This window comes from Prionailurus viverrinus, chromosome D3 (assembly GCF_022837055.1).
Source record: "Prionailurus viverrinus isolate Anna chromosome D3, UM_Priviv_1.0, whole genome shotgun sequence".
NCBI classification, from domain to species: domain Eukaryota; kingdom Metazoa; phylum Chordata; class Mammalia; order Carnivora; family Felidae; genus Prionailurus; species Prionailurus viverrinus.
The window spans coordinates 42,169,081-42,191,626 of record NC_062572.1 but is presented as its reverse complement, the minus strand read 5'-3'; the positions used below and the strand labels follow the sequence as shown (position 1 = coordinate 42,191,626).

The window sequence follows — 22,546 nt, the reverse complement described above, 5'->3', positions numbered from 1 at the left end:
ACTCACAGAATATTCTGACTGCAAGTGAACATGCACCATGGACCCAGACAGGGTGAGCGCATCTTCCAAACACCAATTTTGTAAGAGGCACACACCTCCAGCTTCCCCTAGCTGTGACTGTGGATCACCTGACTCCCAGCTAGTACCTGACATTCTGGTTCCAGCCCATCATTTGAGTGGTGGCACTTTTTGGACTTGGTCAATAAAAGTTAAAATTACAATGAATAATTCTTAATTATCCATATGGTTTTTCAGAGAAAAATGTTACTGTACTGTCAAATTTTTCCTCTAGAGGCAAAGATAATAAATGGTAAGTAGTCAAGAAAGACTACTTTTTACTTTTCCTAGACTTAAATCTTTCAAGAAAAGGCCTATCTTGGAGAAACAAAGCTAAAATGCTAGTCAGGAGAGTCAGAATCTTGTTTAGACTCCACAGCTGATAATGATGCTAGTAAAATACACATCTTTGTTTCTTTTCACTACTGATCCCCTAAGTATATGAGACTTAGGAGATTAAGTATTAAAAAGCTTTTAAAGGTGGCACAGGGATTTACTTAAAACTTCTTAACCTGAAATCTGCTTATTTGAGGTTGAGCTAAACTGGTTCCACAGAAGTACTTGTAAAGTTATATTCAGACTTTGATACAAAAAATGAAAATAACCTACATCCCCCCAGTGGTCAAACTGTGGAATAGCAACTTATTTCTACTGAAATACCCATGACGAGGTAAAGAACACTAAAAAGTTCTTACTAGAACTCATGATGAAAATACTTTTTAAAGCCTCGGTTACAAACAATTCATAATCTTTACCATAATTATTCTACAGCAAAGGAATTAACTCAAGTACATGTCCGTATCTTCAAAAGCACTCACGACTGAGGCCCACACACAAAGGACTACAGAGTTCCTTGAGCCAGAATGGCTCTCATCATCTATACTAATGAAGTTTTTCTTCTTATATCTGGAATTACTTATAATTCACTGTTTACTTACGAAAAAAGGGACTTATATGCATTCTTCAAAACCAAGAGCAAAATTCCTCTTGATAATTCTCTGAGGTTTTTCAAACATTTACAATTTAACTGCTTATTGGATAATGGCTAGTTTACTCAAGGTTCTAGTGTTTCATTATATCCTCATACAATCCCCAACTCTCTGAACAGGGTAGCCAGTGACTATTTCACTTGAGCTTTGAATGAATGAAAAATCAAATGCATTTGGGTCTTTTCAGGAACAGAGGAGAAAAAACTGGAAGGGTCTCCTGAGGCCCAACTTAAAGTATCTTTCTCAAAGGTAATCTTGTTGACAACTTATATTTTAACCTTTAAAATTTAACACATTTTGCATTCTACTCTGATGCATCCATTTAATATGAAAAAAAAAGTGACTGAATAAAGGTTTCTTCTACAAAATTCAAGGGTTAATTTATCACATTTACTCTAGGGCCTAGAATATCTTCAGTTAACATATCCCATTTTAGGGAGTTTGGGACTAAAAAATCTTTGAAGCTGAACCCTTCTGACACTAATGTTCTAGGTCAAACTTTCACCCAATATTCTGAGACCAGAGAGATTATACTGAGAGTTGTCTGGCTGTAGCTATCAAGTGTATCCGTTTGATCATTAAGATCATAAAGCTAAACAGCCCAATTAAGGATGAGAAGAATCATGGCTTGACTTGTGTCGCCAATTCTGGACAACACTTCCAATAAAATAAAGCCAGAAACAAATGGGGAATGCTCTGCTCCAAATTCCCACGGCTGCTGCTTCAGTGGCTGTGGCTGTGGCTGTGTGTGTGGGTGTGTGTGCCCATCCACGTCCTGTTAATCACAACTGTTTCTGTTTAAATGTTTCTCTTTCTTTTCTCATTTCACCCTCTGAATAGCGGTGTGAAATGACCCTGTCGCCATGGTGACACTCAGAGATGACACCCTAAGTACATAAACAATTTTCTGTACTAGGACTAGGTCACCCCCTACACTCAAGAAATCCTGTTGAAATGCAAGCCATATTATTATCAAATTTAAAAATTGTAAATAATTTTAAAAGTGTGACACTTCTATCTTTTTTTAAAAAATTTTTTTTTTCAATGTTTATTTATTTTTGGGACAGAGAGAGAGAGCATGAATGGGGGAGGGGCAGAGAGAGAGGGAGACACAGAATCGGAAACAGCCTCCAGGCTCTGAGCCATCAGCCCAGAGCCTGACGCGGGGCTCGAACTCACGGACTGCGAGATCGTGACCTGGCTGAAGTCGGACGCTTAACCGACTGCGCCACCCAGGCGCCCCCACTTCTATCTTTTAGAAACAAATTTGTTGCTATAAACTCACCACTAACAGGAGCACACCAGTGTATCACACTGAGGCCAAATGAAGATACTTTAAAGGAAGTACAGTATTAGATTTCTCCATGCCAGGTCAAAAGTGAGATGGCTTAGGACTTGCCATAGAAAACTATGACAAATAATAAATGAAGTAAGCAAGACTTAATATCATTAACACAACCCAAAGAAAAATAAACAAAAATTCTAACAAATTATGAGATAAGCATCATGCAAGGACCCAAGTCAGTTGTACACTCACATTCCTTGGCTCTCAAGAAGAATTTCCCCTTCTTCAGCTAGTTTTGCATATATCTAACTAAAGATTTTCTGGACCACTTGAAAAACTGGTGATGGTTGTTTTAACTACTTTGTTGCTGTAACTGCACCTCCTTGAATTCCTTACAATTTTTTTTTAATTAAAAAAATACTGGTAATTAGCTGGTACTCGTCTTCCAGTCCTCTTCTTCCATCCATATAAGTGAACTGCTACTGTAATGTTGATTAAGTATTTAGAGACCAGGAACTCAGCAACAATCTCTTGGATATGCAGTTTCTTGAGGAAAATGTAAAAATTCTATCACACATAAAATTCATACAAATAATAATAGATATGCTAGGACCTCAAGAGAAAAGTGTATAAAAAGACATAGCCAACTGACATCCCATATACATAACTATTACTGACAGTGAGAACCTGCTCCAGTTTTACAGCTGCTAGAGAAGCCAGGATATAATAAACCAAGGCTTGACTCCAGAGCCTTTGCTTTTAACCACTTCACTGATGTTTAATTTACAATTTGCTTGCTATCATACTGATAAACTTAAAGAAAATACCATCCAAGCAACTGGGATTATCATTTTAATAAAAAATCATCATGAGCACTACTGGGAAGAGTCATCCTGGTAGGACAAACAAGTGAAAGTATAAATTTATAAATTTTTATCTGTAGCCTTAAATGGGCCCCCAGTGTAATCTGGCAACCCTGCGAAAGGCTTGCTCTCCCAATTTGTTTCTTTTTCAAACCTGAAGGTTTCTCAATTTGATGGCATCTACCTCACCCTTCCCTTCCCATCAGAATATGCAGCATTTCATACTCTTGTATGCAGGTTCATTTGTGTTCTTCAGGAAATGAACAGCAAAATGGCTAAAATACATTGCTATGACAATGGTAACTTTAGGAATTTCCTTTTACAATATTAAGAAAATTCTAATGCTATATCTATATTGATTACCAGATTTTATTCAACTGGCTAAATTTAAACTAAAATGAAAATAACCAGAACTCTTAGATTATTGTCTTTCAGAAATTCAATCTGCCTACTTCAACCTAAAGTTCCCCTAAGATGCATTAAGAGAAAAAATTGTAGTGGGGTACCTGGGTGGCTCAGCTGGTTAAGTGCCTAACTCTTGATGTCAGCTCAGGTCATGATCTCACGGTTCAGGAAATAGAGTCCGCCGTGGGGCTCTGCCCTGACAGCACAGAGCCTGCTTGGGATTCTGTCTGTCCTCTTCTGCCCCTCCCCCCATTTCCTCTGTCTTTCTCTCAATACATAAATAAACATCAAAAAAAAGTAAAAACTGCATGATCACTATCATTACTATATGGTCACAACTCTTAAACAGCACAGAAGTAGATTACTGTTCATCTCTCTGACATGCATGATCCACCAGATGTTGCTCTAAATGACTTGTAGCTATTGTGAAAACCCTAACCTACCTTAAGGGGTAAAAACCTTCCACCACTGAGCATAAAATGATATATTTTGAGACTCTGAAAGTAATTTGAAAAGAAAATGGAGTTCCAAAATGTTGTAAGAATGATAGCATCATTGAAATGCATATATTGCACTGAAGTGGGCAGTGTACATTTATTTGATTGCATTAAGTTTTTAGTCATATTCCTTCACAGGAACATCTTTTATAGGAGTATCAACAGTTTCCTTATTCATTTGTAATGGAGCTCATAGCTGAAGAACTTATATTAGATCTTATGGGTAAACTTTACACTTCACAATGTGTTGCATCTTTTATTTAAATAGTATTTTTCATTGTGAATAATGTCCATCAATTGTCATCATCCATCACCCCCATCTCAATAAGCACTGTGAGGATGCAGGAAAGAAATGACTATTTGCTCACATCCCAGGACAGTCTTGTATCCAATATCACACATGTAACCCAGAACAACAGAACCACTTCTTGTTTCTCCCCTCCTCACCACACATAGAAAGCATCATGTGGTTTTACAGAGACCTTACCACAGGCACCAGGTTCTCTAAATCACCTAAGAATTTCAAAGCTGATTGTTAGCTTTTGCATGAGAGGTACCAGATTCAACATTTTGTGAGTATGCACACTTCATTTTTGGAGCTTGTATTTTTTTTTAAAGAATTTTTAAAAGTTTATTTATTAATTTTGAGAGAGAGAGAGAGGGAGGGCAAGGGAGGGCGAGGGAAGAGAAGGGGCAGAGAGACAGGGAGACAGAGAATCCCATGCAGGTTCCACGCTGTGGGCGAAAAGCCCGATGTGGGGCTCGAACTCCTGAACCATGAGATCGTGAACTGAGCTGAAGCTGGACACTTAATTAACCAACCAAGCCACCCAGGTACCCCAAGAGCTTGTATTTTTCTAAACCTACCTGAAATTCAAAGGAACATGACTGAGGTCAAAGCTGTAGCAATCACCTCTGGGACAGCATCCGAATGCCAGGCCATTTCCTTATAACCCTTCAGGATACCATGATGAAATCAAGACAGTACCACAATTCCAGTTAAAAGGTGACTTTTGCTACATAAACCATTTGACCAGTCTCACACACTGCATCAATCAACTTTCAGTGACTCCTGTAGGTGGAGAGAAAGGTCTTCCCTGTACTGGTAGCATACGAATAAAAAACAAGAAAAAAAAAGTACCAATCTGCCGGCTTACTTAAATGTCATAAAAGTGACCAGGAGAATTCCTCAGCTCCTGTAACAGATATTCAGTTTTTAATAACACCTGCAATCTCTCTTACATTTAACTCTCAGAAGGTAGCACCTCCCTCCCTGTTTCCTAGATCAGGAAGCACAAATTCACTACTTCTCCACTCTTCTCTTTGGAACTGCCTGGGTCTGTCTCAATTAAACAGAATGTGGTGACCATGAGGCCAGGAAGCAGGGATATGAACTCCTGTGCAGCCATGCAAAGATCCCACTCCCAACTCCAGGCATCCCATATTGGCCATATTTCCCAGAGGCTTCTGGGAAAACTGGGAGAGGCTGTGGAGATGGATGAGAGCCTTCCACCAAAATCCAATTAAAATATAACTCAAATTTCAGGCCCTGTTTTATTGTGCATAATTACTACTGGAACCCTAGTAGGATTTTCAGAAATGTTAGGGGGGAGCTCCCTTTCCCGGCCTGGGAGGACATTTGGGTGGATAAAGGGAGAATCTGTGGAGACAGTAGCCATCGCCAACTGCACCACTATGAGAGCCACTCATCACTCCAGTTTGAGCTGTGTCCTAGTTTTACAGTTTTGCAAAACAAATGCCAGGTAAGGCTGAGCCACTTGTGTTATCACAAGCTGACTTGTACACTGAGCTACTTCAACAAGACAGAAGGACTTCCAAGAGCAAAAGCAATTCAGTGAAGCAACATTTGGAATGTTGGAAAATAAAACTTGTTTCGTTCACTGACCTGTTTAAAAGCAGTGCCTACTTTATAACATGTTAGGCACTATTCTATTCTGAGATCAAGCAGTGAACCTGGGTGATGCACCTGCTCTTATAGCATTTAGATTCTAATGGAGAAAGAAGAGACAAGAAATAAAAAATAAAATTCTAGACTGGGATAACTATTACACAGGAAATTAAAGAGAGTGATGCTGCCAGAAAGTAAGGGAGGAAGGGTAGGCTACTTTTAGGTAAAGGGAATGAGAAGCCAAAACCAAGAAAATGTAGGATAGAATTTTTAAAAACAAACAAACAAACAAACAAACAAACAAACTCAACCCAGGAAGGCTCACATCTGAAAAAACAAGTATAATTAACACGAAAGAGCATTAGAACCTGGCTGATCATACTCCCATAACTATGCCATGATAATATACTTAGGATTTACTTTCTCACAAGCCACTGCTGCTGTTCCTTCTTTAGTCATGTTGCCAACCTTCAAATTACTTTAGAAACAGAGCAAGAGTAGGAAAAAAATGAGGTGACTCAGATACTAAGTTATCAAACATTCAGGAAACCAGCAGAAATTTAACAGTCACATAAATCTGAACAAAAACTGCAAACCGTAACCTAAAAATTACTTCCTGAGAGTTGCTTTCTAATCTTCAGTGTAGATGTGACTAAAACAGTCTTTAAAAATATTACAATAACTAGACATTCTGTTAAACACAAAGGAAGACATACACTTTATTTTCATTCTCTCTTAAAAACCCAACTGTTCAGAGTTGAACTGTGCCGCCCCAAAAATGCTAAGTTGAAATTCCAACCCTCAATATCTCAGAATGTGATATTTGGAAACAGGATCTTTATGGAGGTAATCAGGTTAAAATGAAGTCATTAGGGTGGGCCCTAAACCATCATGACTGGCTTCCACAGAAAAAGGGGAAATTTGGACCGAGAGAGTGAGAGAGTGAGAGAGAGAGAGAGAGAGAGAGAGAGAGAGATAGACAGACACACACATACAGAATTCCATGTGACCATTAAGGTATCTACAAGCCAAGAAATGCCAAAAATCGTCAGCTAACCACCAGAAATTAGGACAGAGGAATGAACAGATTCGCCCTACAGGCTTCAGAAGGAACTAACCCACCCTCTGGAACAGTGAGACAATAAATTTTTCTGTTGTTTAAACCATCCAGTTTCTGGTACTTTCTTGCAATACACTCACTAACATAACAGTAAAGAAATATAAAAGGGGTAACTCACGAGTATAAAGAATGGCTAGAGGCAATGACAGCAAATGAAAAGAGGTCAAGTTTTTAAAAGATGAAAAATGGATGGAGGAAAAAAAATGGAGGATCAGAAAGTAAGTGCTTAAAAAAAGAGCCCACATTGGTGGAGGTATGTAAACAAAACAAAAAAACACATTAGAACTACATAAAATTATTACAACTACAAGATAATTTCCCAGGAGGGTGCCTGGGTGACTCAGTGGGTTGAGTGTCCAACTCTTGATTTCAGCTCAGGTCATTATCCCAGGGTCATGGGATTGAGCCATGCATCAGGCTCGGTGCTGAGCACAGAGCCTACTTAAGATCCCCTCTCTCCTTTTGCCCTTCTGCTCCTTATCCCCCAGTCACACATTCTCTCTCTCTCTCTCTCAAAAAAAAAAAAAAAAAAAAAAAAAGATAATTTCCCAGAGTCAAAAACATGATTTTCCAAAATGAAAGTTCCCACCAAGTGCCCAGCACAAAAGATGAAGAGGTACCTGAACTGTAGTGGCCTCTATCAAAGGCAGCCACAATGGAAAGATGCCAATAAACAATGTTAAAGGCTCTGTGGTCTTCAAGGACAAAGGATTCAGCAATCACCCTGTGGGCATGGCTACACAAAGCAGGATGCACACCATGCTCTCAATCAGAGGCACAGCACCCAATGCCAGCTACCTCCTGAACTCTTCATGAGGACATACAGCTGCAGGTGATCCTGTCTGTGGCGTGAAGCCTCACCAGATCTGAGAAGCACTCATACGTTCTCAGTGTTTTTAGGCCCTTCTGACCTACAGACACTGATGAAATACCTGCCTGCCAACCAGGCATGAACGTACAAAGCAAGGCCAGGACTGTGGGTTCACCGTGAAGCCAGGTGAGGAGGGCTCTTCCCAGTTGTTCCAGTCACTCCTTCACCATTAATGGTCCAGGGACCACAGCTGCAAATCACAAATGAAGGCACCTCATCAAAAGAGGAAAGTAAGAGCGACTTCAAAAAGAAGTAAAGTTTCAAAAGAAAGAAAAGAAAAAGAAAGAAAAGAAAGGAAAGAAAGAAAGAAAAACAAAGAAAAGAAAGAAAACCGGAAGAGAAAAGGAAAGGATACATAGAGTGGGAAGGAAAGAGAAACAGAAATTAAAAAGCTTGGGATTTCTCAACAGTAACAAGTCAAAATTCTAAAGGAAAACTATTTCCATTCTAGCATTCCATAGCCAGCTTACCTTACCAATTAAGGATGAGGCTAGAATAAATTTCCAGTCAAGTAAGGTCTCAGAGTTGACCTCCTGTGAACCCTTTCTCAAAAAGCTACAGGAGGATGTGCCCACCAAAAATGAGGAGGCAGGCTGAGAGAGGAATCTCTAGGAAAGACTACCCAACAGAGGTGAGAAACTAATGGGATGCAGGTGAGGTGTTCACTGCCCAGAGCCCTGTAATTCGATCTGAAAGTGGGGGCCTGAATTTGTGACTGGTACTAAGAAATATGAGCCAACAAACCAATTAACTCCAGAAAAAACAGAAATTTGAACTGGTGAAGAAATTAAATCACTGTATATGCCTAGTTTTGAGCAACACTTGGTCATGAAAACATAAATACTGAATATAGAGAAAATAAAAAATTATGTTATGATTACCTTGGAAGGATAGAAGGAAAAGTGTGTAAGGAGGGTTGTATGAGAGATGAATCCTCATCTAGCAAAGTAAGAAACCCACAGAGAATGAATGTCTAGATTTGGAAAAACAAGCTGCAGTAGTTTAGGCATAGACCCATAGAAGAAAATCCCACAGGAAACAGGTAAGAGTTCGAAGAAGTTGTTTCTAGGAAGCAGTAGTCAGGAGTGAGGAAGAGACTGGTGCTTTTCACTATATATCTCAAAGTGCTATCTGAATTTTTAAACTACACTTAAAAAAATACACTTAGGGGCGCCTGGGTGGCTCAGTCGGTTGAGCGTCCGACTTTGGCTCAGGTCACGATCTCGCCGTCCGTGAGTTCGAGCCCCGCGTCGGGCTCTGTGCTGACTGCTTGGAGCCTGTTCCAGATTCTGTCTCCCTCTCTCTGACCCTCCCCCGTTCATGCTCTGTCTCTCTGTGTCTCAAAAATAAATAAACATTAAAAAAAATTAAAAAAAAATACACTTAAAAATGTAAAAGACGAATAGCACTATTATATGATGGAACTGCATGCTAAAGAATCCTATCTACAGGAATGAAAACTATTAGAGAAAAGAAAAAAACAAACACCAAGCAAATAGCTCTGTGGGGTTTGGTTTTGCTTTGCTTTTACAGGAAAACCTCTTTTCTGGCTCTCAGCATCAGCACTGAACTTTAGGTATGTCTCATTAACAAGACAAAACAAATGAACCAGAAAATTTAAATATAGTAAGGTTCTTATTAAGTTGCCCAGTTCATTCACTTAGGAAAGGGGAATGTCCTAACACAAAAGCCCTTTTCATTCTATAGCAAAGATAATAGCAAAAGATTTAGCTAACAGTTGAAAAGGATGATCCTTAGAAGATTTAAAAAAAAAAAAAAATCCACCATTAACAATACAGGTTTATTAGTATTTTTCAACTAGTGAGAAATGTCATGTAATTATATAATCTAAAGAAATTTTAATAACAATCACGTACTAAAATTTATAGAAAAATGTTACAGACTTTTGAACTAGACAGCAAGAGCTTTGGGGGTTTTTTTAGTTATATGCATTTACCCGCAGTGTATAAAGGACAGCTCTGCTTTCTAGATACAAAAGACAATGTTCCACCTATGGGCCTAGGCAACAAAATTCACAGAATAAGAGATGAAATGATGGCAAAAATCACAAGGCTTAAATTTACAAACATATGTAGTGCATAAGATTTGGATACAAAACAGCTAACATAAAAATGCATTTTCTATTTTGACACTATAGAGATAAAAGTTCTGGGTCAAGGAAATTTTAAGCAAGCACAAACATCTTTAAACATCATATCCTCATGCTAAAAATATAAGCAGAGAAGTTCACTCCAAATATTTCCTTTGACTCATTTTTCAATGTTTTATTTATTTTTGAGAGAGCACAAGTGGGGGAGGGGCAAGGACAGGGGGACACAGGATCCAAAAAGAAGTGAGCTCAGCACTGAATGAAGTCAGGAACCGCAAGATAACCTTAACAGGAGCCGAAGTCCGGACACTCAAGTGATTGAGCTAGCTGCCCAGGTGTCCTCCTCTAACTCACTTAAAAAAAAAAAATTTTTTTTTTTTACATTTATTTATTTTTGATAGAGACAGAGCACAAGTGGAGGAGGGGCAGACAGAGAAGGAGACACAGAATCTGAAGCAGGTTCCAGGCTCTGAGCTGTCAGCACAGAGCCCGACGTGGGGCTCAAACTCACAAACCTCGAGATCATGACCTGAGCAGAAGCCGGACGCCCAACCAACTGAGCCACACAGGTTCCCCTCCTCTGACTCACTTTTAATCACTCATGTAGTACTCCTTTCTCAATCCTTACCTGTTTTATAAAATTCTGCTTCAAACAAGTCTATTAGCTACTTCAAGGCAAGAGGAATGTGCTATTTGCCTTTTGCCCTTTGCCTCTGTGCCCCTCAACACTGGCATGTCTTGTCGGGTTAGAAATCCTAGCCTGCCACTCTTCCTCTAGACCTCTAGGTGGCTTCTGGCTCTGGTTTAATACACAGTCTCAGCTAGTCCTCAGAACCAGGCCATCAGTAGGTATTGTTATCTCCATATTACAGATAAGACAACTGATAAGCTATATGCCAAATGTGTAATGATGATTTAGGAATTCCTAACGGTCCATGAATATACTTCTGTTTCATAAGTTATTCTGTATTGAAGAATTGATAAATACCAACTTATCCATTTATTCAATTACAGTAGGTAAAACACCATTAAAATTCCATCACAAAGAATCCTGTCTGCAGATCTAGTTACCAAGCAAATCAAGTGATATAATGAAGAAAGTGCCAATTTCAAAAACCAATCTGTTCAAAAATGCAAACTCAGATACTCAACAATATTAGGGGTTTCACCTGGCCACCCACAATGTGATGAAACAAGGTTCCTACATAGATTAAGAGGCCAGAAGCTCTGTCCAATTCTGAAATGTTTAACTCAGGGCCCCTACTCACAATCAAGTTCCACATAACCCAGGGGTTATGGAGTATAATTCTCATATCAGGAACAGTCAAAATTACCAAGGAAAATCCTTCAAGAAGACATCATGTTGGATACTGACATAGCATGTCTCAAAAAGTCCAACTGAGTCCATTTCTTCTTCCCAACACTAAAAAGAATTGCCTTCCTCTCAAGCAGAGTCTGTGAGCAAAACTTAGCTACAATTTAGGGGTCAGGTTTTAAACACCTGATCCCAACTCAGCCCAGTGATGTGCTCATATTACAGAAGGCAGGCAGATGATCATCAGCTTCATATTGTTTAGCTCATTCCTGAGCAGGCACCAAGTAGGTGTGGTGGAGTCAAATCACCTCCACTGTTTTCTTGGCTGGTCTTTCTCTTGCATATATAAATGATTCAGAGAAACCCAAGGTTTCTATGCAGCAGGTGCTATCCCTCTACAAACAGTTTATAGATGCAGACATTAAGAATAAGTTCTCCAGGGCACCTGGGTGCCTCAGTTGGTTAAGCATCCGACTCTTGATTTCGGCTCAAGTCATGATCTCACAGTTCATGAGTTCGAGCCCCACATAGGGGGCTCTGCACTGATGATGTGAAGCCCGCTTGGGATTCTCTCTCACTCCCTCTCTCTCTCAAAAATAAATAAATAAACTTAAAAAAAAAAGTCAGTTCTCCAGTTATACCTAACAAAGTGAAAACAACACCCCCAAATTAGTTTTGGCATGTCAAGCAGATTCCTAAGAATTCTTACAGTCCCTTGGGCAGTGTGGTGGCATGGGAGCAGGGACAATGGAATGGGGGTGGGTGGGTAGGTCAATGCCAATACACAGGTGCATGCCTTTGACAAATCTCTTTCCGCTTCACTGTCTTCACCTAGAAAATGCAGCTACATCTCTACCTTGCAGGGTTGTTGTGCCTCTTAGGAGATAATTTATGTAAAACACAATGCCTCAGCCAAAGAAAGTACTTAATCATGTAACTGTAATAATAATAATAATCTTTTACAGACATTAAACACCTCCTAGAAACAGTGTTCCTAAAAAATAGGCATCAGCACCATTTTACAGACTGAATCTCAGTGGATAGAGTATGCTAAAGACACCAAAATTCCAAATGTTTACTTTTCAAATACCACTACTTTAGGCAGGATATTTTGAATTGGTTGAACCAGTTAGAAAACCCTACAACAAGATCAATCCTTACTTATAAAGCATCTCTAATACACATTTTAAATTATAAAATAGAGAGCTTTCTATTCACAAAATATTTAGATACTTCTCTAAATAAGTCCTGTTCCTTTGCAGTTCATATATAAACAGATGTTATGAATATAGTTATAATGTCAGATGGATAAGTATTACTGATCCAAAAAACACTGAGATTAAAATAATTTAAAAAATATATAAAATGTGGGCAGATAATTTTGCAATATTTTACAAAGAAAAAAATAATTACACTTAGTATCGTAAAGGAAACAAAAAGTATATTCCCCATGGTTCTTCAGTAAGCCCAAACATTGCTTGACTTAAACTGGTTCGAAAAAAGGCACATCACTTTACAAAGACCACAAATTTACAGGCAACTGTTGGAGAAAGTAACATACCACAATTCAGAGAATTCCAATTCAGAGTTCATAATTCACATCAACTATCTTATGGTTTTGCTGAGATTCCTTTATATTTAATAGATTATGCCCAATACCTTATAAGAGCTATTCACATTCTGGATACCTCTCTTTTAGAATCAGTAAACACCAAGTCTCTAGTACAGCTGGACACATCTATCTTGCCAGGAGCAACACATGTCACATCATAATGCACTGAATAGATTAGAACCATCATGGAATTGTACAATTCCATTGTTTATTCAGAAACATAAAAAAAGCTTTTAGGCAGATTTCAATTCCAGATTAACCGGTCAATTTTTCGTTTGTAATTAAGATTCTTCCTATAAAAATAAAACATCTTACTATAGATATAAAAACAGATTTAAAAAAAAAAAAAGATGTTTACAACCAATTATCCCTTCCATTATACCAGAAATAGGTAAATGCAGAAATTTAGTCAGTCACTAAAGTTACTTGGTACCATGTGCCTTTTTGTTTGTTTGGTTTTTTTTTTTTTTTTTTTGAGCAAAATCACTGATAATTACTTAGTTATGACCATCAAAACCAAATAATTTTTAAACCTAGATACTGGTACCCTTTGTCTTTGAAATGCTATGTATTTAATCATGTTTCTTAAAACTTTTAGAATCCACATCCCTTTACACCCCTGTAATGTTACTTAAAATTTCAACTAAATTCACAAGTGACCAAAAAAGTTAAAATATCAAAACAATGGTAGATAGCATGCCAAACCCTCAAAAAGTTTCCACTGAACTGCAAATACAAGGTCTGTACAGCCACTCCAGCTCACTCTATTTGAGCTTTCTTCTGCACATCAACCTATGAAGGTCTGTCCCTTCCTCTTTCCCCTTTTAGTTACTTTTAAAATCAACAGATCCTATCCTCAGGACCATCCTAAAAAGTTGCTCGTGTTTCAACGTCCTTTCCTCCTCTCCTCAAATTCTACTTTCTCTACTAGACTCTGAACAAAAAGGCTAACTTCTTACCACTTCCATTCAACAATCCATCTCTTCCCTACTCCTCCCCTTAGTTCGACATTTACAGAAAAAAGGCAAACTAGCGCTACCAGCAGGTCACATGAAGTGTCTAAAAATTAAAGACAACAGTTATTTACTCTAATACTGGTTAACAGCTAGAGCAACGCCTCCCACAGCCTAAGTTAATCAAGAAAAGTGAGTACTGAAGAAAATGATAAATGTTTGGGGCCAGTGGAGATGGGAGGGAGAAAACGGAAATAAGAGAACAGAGATGGGAAACTTCTATTTGCTAAAACAGGTGAGAATGGATCACTGTAGATTCTTGAACAGTTAAGATAAAAAAAGATGCCAGGCGTTGAAAACAACTTAGAATTTATAAATCACCTTAAATTTTATTTATACTTTGCCTCATTGAAAAAAATGATTAGAGGCTGTTCAGACAAATATATGTATTATTCAACAGTAAAATTAAGAGAGTTGGTACAAAAGTAAATATGAAATGAAATAAAGTCAAGAAACTCAGTTACTATTCACAAAATTAACTACAGAAGACTTTCCCTACTGTTCAAATATGCCAAAAAGTCAGATAAAGGCAATCCCCTAGCTACCCAAACATCACAAAGTGGACTTTTCTAGGAGCCAGTGTTTCTCTTCCAAAGAAGTAGAAAAGCCTAATTTGGATGGTTCATGTTGAAAATCTGTAACACCACAGATAAATATAAACATCACATAATAAAGTTCTAAATTCAAAGATTACAAAGATAACTACACGGATTCTAAATGGACTTTTAAAAGATCTCTATGAGCCCTCCATTTTTCCAACACATTTATGTAGTCTCTCAAACTATATATTTGACCTAAATAAAAGTTAAAAGATCCTCTAACACACAAGTCACCTGACTTTCAGCTAGACCCTCTTTGTACATAGGTAAAATGAAGGTAGCACAAGGAGCCAATGCTGTAACTTTTGTTACACTTTACAAGTTCAAGGATTTCTGGCTCCTTCCTCATTTTTTTAGTAATAATTTTAACACCAATCTAAACTGACAAATACAGGATGACAGAAATTTGGCATTCAAGGGCTTTAGAAGAAAAAGATTCTAAACTGTAGTCAGTGAATCAAATTTTTAAAATGTGTATCTTATCATTATTCTAATCCTAAAAGTCACATTTTGGGCTTATCTTGCATTGCAGCACAGCTTATCTCCTAACATTTTTTTTCTTCTTCCTTCTTTATAGACTGAAAACTTACAGCAGAATCATCCAGTCTCAGCATTTTACAGCAGAGGTGGACCATGTGGGCCAAGCTTCCTGTGGCTGGTCAGGAGAGCAAGGCGGCCAGAGGTGAGGCCAGCAGAGCTGGAATGGCACCCCCAACACATAGGTTGCCACGGACTCTCAGAGATACCTAGCTGCTTCATCTGGACCTCCCTGGGTGAGCACACATTTGTCTTAAAGACTAAAGGAGAGTACACATGTAAAGCATTTAGCATTAGTAATAGTGATACTGTGTTACTAAAAGAATCAAACCGACAGCAGACAGCAAGGGAAGTGGATACCAAAAAGTGCAGTTCATTGTTAGCAAAGTCACCGAGGAATCTTCTTTGAATGCCTTCTGATACAGCCATAAAGTTTACTACTCCAGCCTATAATAATTATCTTCCAAGTTTTAATAAGACAATTTATATAGGATTCTGCCAACTAGAGGTTCTGCCTACCAACTTGTGAGTTATTTCATTATGAAGAAGGCAAATGACAGTTCAGAAGACTCTGGGGCTCAGCCAGAAATACAACATCTCATAAATGAAGGGAATAAAACAGATAAAAAGGGGCTTTCAAAATAAAGGTCCCAACCACTGTCTAGCCATTGACTGGCAAGTTAATATGCACACACATACACACACAAACCGTGACAGCTATTAGGGTCAGAGCAAAAAGGGTTGGATTTAAATTAAAGGCAGGTGGACTTAAATTAGACTTCAAGAAAAACCTCCTGACTTACATTACTAAGCACCTAAGAAAGGTAGCTGTATCTACCTCCCAACAAGACAAAGCTTCCAGCTAAGTGTTAGTTACCGTGCTGCCTTATATGAAGAAATTACTTAAAAAAAAAAAAAAAAGGCATACCCAGAGGGAATAGCTGTTGACACAGAGAACCAAGCTATATTTAAACTAAATATTAATATTTAAACTAAACATTGCAAAATGTTCCCTGTAATACTCATGAGCTTAATTTAACCTTTTACCACCTCTAAAGCATGGCACCACCAGGATCATTCAACCAAAGCTCACAATTCAGGAAAGTTGAGTGTACAGTAAGTGCCACCAGCTCTCAGGTCACTGGTAAGGACACACAGACTGACTTGCTGCTTTCTATCTTTGTTCAACAGCCCTCCATGGAGATTCTTCTAAAAGCTGGCTCAGCATTTGGTACCAGGCACCTACCAGAGTCTGGCCTTCAAGGACTTTCGGTCTAGTGCAGGCGACAGTCCAGTCAGTAAACCAAAAATTACAATACAGGGCGATGAGTACCTTTATTGCTACATTCTTGGAGCAATGAAGGACACAATGCCCAGCTGACTCTCTTAATTGTTTCTTCACAGTAGCTTTACTATAGTGTTGAATGGTTTTCAAATGCTCCCGTTTCCAGTTCCTCTTAAACATAAAGCTTCTCTGTTGGCTCTCAACTATGCCATCACGTTTTAAGACAGAATCTATCGTTTCATTTCTAGCATTCTAGTATGGCCGTCTCTATCAACATTTGGACATGGAGATACTTCACTCTGATGTATCACAATCAACTGCACATTGAACTGGAAGGAAGAAGCCACACTCCCTGGCCAGTGCTCTTTCACAGGTGGCCTTAGGACTGCTTTTTATACACTGGCTGGGTATGGCCTGAGGTTGACTGCCCTTCATGAAAAGTGAGGATGCTGCACTAGGGGACCACCTGAATCCTTCCCCTGCACCTTGTGGGCCCTGTCTCTCCCCATCTCAGCATTATCTGCCATACTTTACGTGCGTAAGCCACTAAGATCAATATCAGACCATCAACATATCAACCATATGGGCCACTAAATGTGTATTTAAATTTTTTAAATGTATTTTTAATACATTTTAATACAATTTTTTTAAATTTGTATTTAAATGTATTTAAAATTTGACTTTGTATTGTCAGAGCATTATGAACCAGCCAGACCAAGTTTTAATAAACAGTAACACTTACAGAACATTTCTATTGGGCAGAGCTTCAACAGGGCCTGGCCTGACACCGAGATAAGTGACTCTTTTTCACTTTAAAACAAACAAACAAACAAACAAACAAACAGGTTTGGAAAAACAATCCCCCGATGTACCTTTAAAATTAGTATAGCGGTCTGTTAAGTAATACTTCAGAGCATTTCCAAATATTCAGAGTTCCAGCACTTTCTGCAAGGAAGGGTTATCTTTCTGCCCGTTCAGTATGCCTTCAAAATGTCATCCCAAATTTTCAACGAGAACAGTCTTAATTTGTTCGCAAGAGTGGAGAAAATAGTGATCCGCCGGGTTAAAAGTTGAGAGAGAAGCCCTTACTATAAAACTGTATCTTAACACGTTCCCTACAAATTGAGGTTTATCGAGGGAAGGGGGGGTGTTGCGAAGGGAAAAACTACTCACACTTAGGACCGGGTCTACAACCTGGAGGTGGAGACACAGGGCAAACGAACCGCTGCAGAGAAATAACAGCAACTTCCCAGCCCTGGATTGAATGCGATCACGTGCCTCGGGCGCCCCCTCCCCCAGGGCCGGGGGCGGGATGGAGACGCGGCCTCCAGCCGCGCTTTCCTCGGCGTGCGCGGCTCGGCCAAGCGTCACTTCGGCCTCCGCTCCAGCCTTTACGCCAGAAGCCCGCGAGTTGGGGGTTCTGAAGTGACTATCACTTCGGGCAGCGGCGGGGGCACCCGCATGTTTCAGTCTTCACGTCCCCCTCCTCACGTTCACCCCGCACCCGCCGGTCCCAGCCGACCCCGCAAACCCGTCCTGCCACGGCGCCGGCGGGGCCCGCGTCTACGTGACGGCGGCGGCGAGGCGGGGGCAGGGGTCCCGGTCTCCGTCAGAGCGGCACCGCACCGAGTTGGCGACCCCAGCCGCCGCGGAGCCCGAGCCACGGCGGGGGGGGAGGGGGGGCGGCGCAGCGGCGCGAGGACCCCGGCTCGGCGCCCGCTTACCTGCGGTGGCTCAGCTCCCAACCCGCAACGGCGCCCGCGGGCGGCCGACGGGAGGCGGTGGCTGGACGGCGACGGTGAGGACCGGCCTCGCAAGGCGGGCTCGTCGGAGGCTGAGGGGGCGGGGCCGTGCGAGGACGCGCGCGAGGCCCAGGCGCCCGCCGCCGCCGCTGCCTCGGGAGCCGCCTGGGCCGCAGCCGAGCCGGGCGGCCCTCATGAATGGGACGCGGCGGCAGCGGCGGCGGCGGCGGCGGCGGCGGCGGTAGCCGAGGGGTGGGCGGGCGGGCGGCGCGCAGGCCCCTCCCCGGCCACGTGACGCCGCGCTCGGCCGCCGCCTCCCGGCCGCGCGACACCCTAGCGGCCTCCCTCCCTGGCCAGCGCCGCCGAATGCGCCGTGGCGGCTGCTTGTCTCCTGCGCTGCCCGGCCAGGGGCACTGGCCTCTTTCTTGCGAAGGGCAACGCTAGGGATACTTTTCTAAAAAAAGTTTCTGCTAGTCTCCATGGCAACCGTGTGGCGCGTCACGTGGAACTTAGAGCCCAACTGCCAAAAAAGAAGTATTAAAGTGCAAAGAAAGGTATACAGTTGAATGTTTTTTAATCCACTTTTGATCAACAGTAGCTACTTCGCCTGTTTGGTTATTCTCCCCACCCTTCTCTTCCCCAATCCCATTACATATTTTAAAATACACTTTTTTTAAGAAAGGGATTGCCGAAACCATATTACCGCACACGGTTTTTATCTTTTTGCAGCCTATTATTGAAAGTTATGAATGGAAGTATATGTGTTACTTACAAACGTCAGTTTCTCAGTACGCATTCTGATAATGATAATTTATATAACTTTGAGGATCTTGGAAAATAGGCACTAATGTAAAGCTCCTGCGTGGTGAGCCCAGCGGCTGCACAGTTTTTTTCCCACAGATGGAGTGTGGCTGCGTTGGGCTGGGACCCAGGAAACCGGCTTCCAGTCTCAGGAACCCCCTGTGGTTCTGCAGGAGGAACAAGGGCAACCACTTCCTCATCTAAGTTCCTTCGGCCTCTTTCTCATCAGCCAAGCTTTGCCCCATCCTTAACCAAGGCCCTACGAAGACTAGATAGTTTCACTGGCCTAAGCACACTAGGAATTTTCCTCTTTTCTGTGCCTTTCACCTGGCTTCCAAGTGAATAAAAATTCAGAAAGACAAGAACTGGAATTTCTGCTCCATTATTTCAAAGCATTTTACTCCACTATGAAAAAGTGGAATTGAAGACAGGAAAAGAGCCGGATCCTCACTTTGTACATCAGTAAGATGGAAATATTAATGCCTTTCTCACAGGATTGGTTTGCCTACAGAGTGCCTAATTTAGCTTAATGTCTGGAACCTGGAACATGCGGTTACTGTTTGCTCTCTTTCCTTTCTTCCATTTTTCCTGCTTTAGACTTTTCCTGTTTCTCTCAGGCTATTTTCACTACCTTCTGCCTAGGAAGGGAAATATTCTACCAAGCTTCCTTCCTTTCATCATTCAGGAAGACCTAGATATCTCCTCCCTTCCTCCAAACAACCTAAGGTTTGATACCTCACTCTGAATGACTCGCATTTCTAATATTTCCTCATTCTCTGGTGCCTACCTAATTTACAACACCACTTAAGCAAAGTAGGGACTCACTAAATATTCGTTGCATGATATCCCTTCATTTCCTTCCCCTGATGCCTAAGAAGTCTGTTGGAAACCACCAAATCCCACCTACTCCACTGGAATGTCAGAGGAAGGAATATCTTCCTTCACCTGTCCTCTGACCCCACCACCTTCCAGCTCCATGGGGGATCCTCATTCTGCTAGTTGTCCCCCCTTGCTCAACTCTGGATTCATCCCTTAGCTTCAGAAGACTCAGGCTTCTCGCACCACTTAAGATAAAGGAAAAGGTGGGGGAAGAGGAGGCGAGGGAAGGAGGAAAAGAAGCAGGAGAAGACTTTCTTGTTCCTTTGTTCCTTCTTAGGCAATCAATTTATATCACAGCTTCACTCCCCAGCCAAGCTACCTGGAAAGAGGAGTCTCTGCTTTTTCACTTCTTCAGTCTTCCTTCTGCTTTGGTCCTCTTCCTCCCCTGAAACTAAAGTCAGCAATGACCTTCTGGTTGCCAAATACAGTAGATCTCTTTCAGTCTTCTCTCTCACAATCCGTAGGGTAAGACACAGTTGACCACGATTTCCTTCTTGAAACTCCCTCCTCCTCCAATCAGCCAGAAACTCCTCTAAGAGCCTCAGGCCTGTGCTTGGTGACTTTAGACATCTCCTCCACCAGCGTGGCCCACAGTGATATCCAATTCATGCCCATCGTGTTTGCTTCTTTAAACCTGCTCCTCCTGAATCTCCTATCTTGGCTAATACGCCATCACTCATCTAGTTGTCCTGGCCAGAAAAAAACTAGGAGGGAGTCTCATTTCCCTCTACCTCATTCCATGTACATCAAGTCTGTTCATTTCTACTCTAAGGCTTTCTGCAGAACTGCCATGTTGGCCACTTGCAAGGTCTTCTGCAGTTGCACAGCCATGTGTTCTCACCCCTCTAGCAATCAGGCCCTTGCCACGTCTCTTATCCATCATAGTCATATTTGAGCTGGTCTTCTGCCCTCCAGTAGCCTCCACTCTGAATTGCAGATCTGACTGTAGCACAAGTTATTGGCCATCCGTGCCTAGAGGAAAAAGTCCAAGTTCCCTAGCATGGTATCCAGGGTGTTCTTTTTCTCTCCAATTTTCTCTCCTGCACCTCCCATCTCATATGCTTTTGCCATTCCTTTTGAAACAGGATAATTTTTGAAATATTAACTTCTATTTTTCTCCATGCACTTTCTTCTTTGTCCTTCCCACCCCTCCCACCCCATTTTAACAATATAGCCAGGCATTGTGCTTGTCTCAATGAACTTCTGGAAAGCAGAAGTGGCCTGCAAGACGTTTCCTTTATGTCTCTAATTCCCAACACTCTAAACTCGCTGAGGGACTGATCTAAGTCAGGAGGGACAGGGCCAGTGAAAAGGGTTCTCTTTAAGACAACTCAGAAGTGGAGAGGATTTTCCCTAGAATAAAAATCAAGTCTTCCCAGCTTGGAGTGGGAAGGGAGGTGGTTTTTATGCCCTCCCCTTGGCAGCTCCCATGGAAGGTGATTAAACCTTAGAAAAATAACTTTGTTATTCCCAGTTTATGCATCTCTTCTGTGAGGACTGTCAATCTCAATAAAGTGAAGTGAGTCAATCTCGAATAACCAGAACTTGAGGTTATCTAGGAATAGCAGAAGAATTACAATTTGGGAAACTTGTGCTACAGCTACAAGCAAGTCCATTGAGGAGTGAGTCCATTTTATGGGCAAGGAGTACAAAGAAGAGGAAGTCCAGCCAGGGTCCAAGCAGTAAGTTCATTGGCTTGAGGATGGAGAAGGACTCTTGGCAGATGTTCACTGGTCAGAAAATGAGTCTCAGTCTTCTGTAAACCAGGCGTTTATAGGAAATCAGCCTCTGAGTTCTTAAGTTCTGTTCTGAGGGTGCATGAGTGAGATTCTCCATTTCATATCCTCCAGTTCCATTTTAGGTTGAAATCCTTTCACAGGACAAAGACTACGTAGCATTTTCTGGGCCATCACTGTATGCTCAGTTCTTTTAAAAATTCTAACTACAAGCCTATGAGTTATCTCTATCATTAACACCAATTTATTGATGCAAAGGAACTGAGGCACAGAGACTTTGAGTGACTTGCCTCAAGTCTCACAGAGAGTAAGCAGTGACCCTAGGTTTCATCCACAGGCATGCTTTCTCCCAAACCTGTATTTTTAACCACCCATTTTCACCACCGATTGGTTGCCCCCACTATCCTACCCCAATGTCTCTTTTTCTCATGTTACTAGTTCACCTTGGATACAGATCACAATTATAGATCTTATTCCTCACATAGTAGGTGCCCAATAAATCTTTGATGAAAAATAAAACTAAGCATTTCCATTTTTAGTAATATGGTCAGCTAAATGTCTGGACTTTTTCAATTAAAATAACAGCAACAAAAATAGTGGGTAAAATATTTCAAAATATATTCTTGAAGGCATCTATAAACTGGCAAGAAGTTAAAAACTAGCACTAGGACAGAGTAAAGGCCAGAAACCAGTGGGGTAAGCAGAGTTCAAAGTCAACTTTTGCCTGGAAGGTATTTGCTGAAGCTAGTGAATTTGACTGTTGGTGTTTGCAGCCTTGGGGGCCTCAGGGGCAGAAGTGAAAGACCGAGTGTCTGCTTTGAACATGCAGTTTAAGTGAAGGTCCCAGTAAAGGTGGGATCCCAAATGCAAAATCATAGAATTAGAAAAAAAAAAAAAATCAATTAATTTTGAGCCCACCCA

The 22,546-nt window shown here is 41.0% G+C and overlaps 1 protein-coding gene across 2 annotated transcripts in view; it reads right to left on the bottom strand.

Moving 5' to 3' along the window:
* LPIN2 (lipin 2) overlaps positions 1–18,430 on the bottom strand; it is an 85,263-nt gene extending 66,833 nt beyond the window's left edge. The window contains exon 1 of one of the 2 annotated variants that reach the window (XM_047827636.1): positions 18,192–18,430. The gene's annotated coding sequence lies outside the window, so the exon portion shown is untranslated. Of the gene's footprint in view, positions 1–17,640; positions 17,715–18,191 lie in introns of those variants that run through there. The other variant, XM_047827638.1, reaches the window with a different exon arrangement.
* Between the last annotated feature and the right edge of the window lie 4,116 nt (positions 18,431–22,546).